Raw genomic sequence first — 2,689 nt, forward strand, 5'->3', positions numbered from 1 at the left:
CATCATGGTTGTGAAGCCTTGATCACTGGGAAGTTTTTGGTGTCTTATGTATAGGAAAAATCCACCACAAAAATTCTAGGTCTCCAAGAACGCAGAAGGCAGAAGATACTTTCCCATAAGTTTATACCCGAAGAGTGGTTGTCAATGGATCCATGTGCAGTTAGAGATGAGTGACAGGTGCTGTCCCTCAGGGTTCAGTTCTGGGACTGATGCTCTTTGATGTCATCATCAATGACAGTGGGATGGAGTGCATCCTGAGCAGTTTGCAGATGACACCCAGCTGTGTGGTGCAGTCGACACAGCTGAGGGACGGGATGCCATCCAGAGACCTGGACAGGCTGAGCAGTGTGCAGCCAGCAGGGCGAGGGAGGGGATCCTGCCCCTCACCTGGAGCGCTGCGTCCACAGGCGGAGTGCTCAGCACAGCAGAGACGGGGGCCTGTTGGAGAGCGTCCAGAGGAGGGCCGCACAAAGGATCAGGGATGGAGCAGCTCCCTACGAGGACAGGCTGAGAGAGCTGGGGCTGTGCAGCCTGGACAAGGGAAGGCTGAGGGAGACCTGGGGGCGGCCTGTCTGTATCTACGTGGGGCTGTAAGAAAGATGGGGACAGGCTCTTCTGCAGGGTCTGCTGTGACAGGACAAGAGGAAATGGTTTCAAACTAAAAGAGGGGAGAATTAGGCTGGATGTAAGAAAAAAGGCTTTTATGATCAAGGTGGTGAGGCATCAGAACAGGTTGCCCACACAAATGGTGGATACCTGTTCCTGGAGACACTCAAGGTCAGGCTGGAGGGGCTCTGAGCACCTGATGGAGCTGTAGGCATCCTTCCTCCTTGTGGGGGAATCGATCCAGATGACCTTCTATAGTCCCTACTAACTGAACTTATTCTGTGATTCTAGGATTCTATTCTATGATTCTATGGAGCATTGGAGTCTCTGGCTCATTGTTACAGGAAAATAGCAACCAGAAGTGAGAGCCTACAAGCTGTTTTGCTTCAAGGAGAGCAGGCAGGGCTTCCCCTCCAAACAGAGCCTCCACGGAGCCTAGGTCTGGATGGTGGGAAATCCTGACCAGAGCCAGCTCCTGGCTTATTCCTCTACCTGGTGCCAGCTCAGCGCACCGACCCTCTCAGAGTGGCTGGGAACATTTCCCTTCCCTACCGGGCACCTCCAGAGCTCCCAGTATTTCCTCAAACCTGGGACTGCCCGGCAACGACCGTTCCGGAGAAGATCCCTGCGGCTCCCAGCCCGGACTGGCTCGGCAGATGGAGCTGCTCCCCAATGATGCAGAGGAATGCTGGGCTTAAAGCAGAGTCCTGCGCTGGGCAAGGAGATTATTTCTGCATTTTCTTTCTGCCGGATGCGGAATGAGGGGTTTGTTTCAGTGAGAACTGAACGACTGTGCAGCAAACTGCTCCATTCCCGCAGGCGGGGGGCTCAGAGGAACGGAAAACCCTAGGAAATATTTCTGCTCCAGACGTGATCTGGACTCGCCTGGCTCTAGGGGGGGTGTTTGCAAAGGCGATCACAGTGAGACGAGCTATCAGCTCTCAGTGCAGTAGGCAGCGCAGGGACATCAGCGCCCATTCCCCGTGCGCAGACCTCCCGCAGCCTCTGCAGTGGCTGTGTCCCCAGTGGGTCCCTTCGCGCTAAGTCTTGCTGGCTTCGTAGCTAAGCTGTGCGATAGCCCTGTCCTTCCCTCTCTCCCCTTCTCCGCCTGCAGCGACAGCGGAACCTCTTCTCTCGCAGCAAGTAAGCGCACAGGGAGCGGGGTCAAACCTGAACGGGCAGCCCTAAATGCCAGCACCGGCAGCACTCGGCGTGTGCCGGGCTGGAAGATGGAAACTGATGAGAACTGCGTTCTGCTTGGGGTGTGTTTGGTGTAGAAAAGTCCCACTTCGAGTAGCTGAAGTGGGGCTGGTGAATAATTTGTTCTTGCAGAGCTAATAGAGCAATGGTTTGTTTATGAGTGTGACTTACAGCTAGCTACCTATGGCTCTTCTGGCCAGAATGTGCTGTATACTCTGGCTGCAAGTGCCTGACAGTGATGCTGTGGTGTCTTTATAATCCTTCATAAATGGATTATTCACATAATAAACATTCCCTTTAGTTAAATATGGGATTATTTCATGTCAGGAGGTTTTCTCCCCCTGCACCAGGAACAGGCAAACACAGCTGAAGGCTCCTTCCCAGCATTGTGAAGCCCAAAAGCTCAGGTTCAGGTATCACATGGCTGGGACATGGGCTGAGTCTGGCATACTTATGCCGTGCGTGCCAAGTGCTCAGCAGCACTCTAAGGAGCAGACTTGTGTGGGTGCACCAAGGTGTGGATGTGTGGCGCTCTTCTCCCTGTATGTTGTGTGCTTCATCCCCTGATGCCCTTTAGCTCCTGTTTACGAGGGTCTAAAGTCCTGTCTCAGTTTCTGCATGCAAGGGTGGCAGCTATGTCAATATTTAATCTGCACACATTAAAGGCTCCTTGTGGAGGACAGCAGAATGGCTGATGTGGCAGCACCCAGTAAACCAGCCCAAATGAAGCACAAGTATACCCACGGTCTGCTCTGCTTTCCCACTGTATCTGTGTACTGGGTTTGTCTCCTTGAGGAGTACAGGGAAGGGAAGAAAAGGGAACGAAAGAAAAGGGAAGAGAAGAAGAGATGAGAAGGAGAGGAGAGGAGAGGAGAGGAGAGGA

General features: G+C 53.2%; 1 long non-coding RNA gene across 4 annotated transcripts in view; it reads left to right on the forward strand.

Moving 5' to 3' along the window:
* Nucleotides 1-300: 300 nt before the first annotated feature.
* The window catches only part of LOC104917200, a 5,214-nt gene continuing 2,825 nt past the window's right edge, over nt 301-2,689 (forward strand). For 2 of the 4 annotated variants that reach the window (XR_796782.1, XR_004162517.1), the window contains exon 1: nt 1,760-2,551. This is a non-coding gene — a long non-coding RNA (uncharacterized LOC104917200). The other 2 variants (XR_796781.3, XR_004162518.1) reach the window with 2 other exon arrangements.

Source organism: Meleagris gallopavo, unplaced genomic scaffold (genome assembly GCF_000146605.3).
Source record: "Meleagris gallopavo isolate NT-WF06-2002-E0010 breed Aviagen turkey brand Nicholas breeding stock unplaced genomic scaffold, Turkey_5.1 ChrUn_random_7180001957424, whole genome shotgun sequence".
NCBI classification, from domain to species: domain Eukaryota; kingdom Metazoa; phylum Chordata; class Aves; order Galliformes; family Phasianidae; genus Meleagris; species Meleagris gallopavo.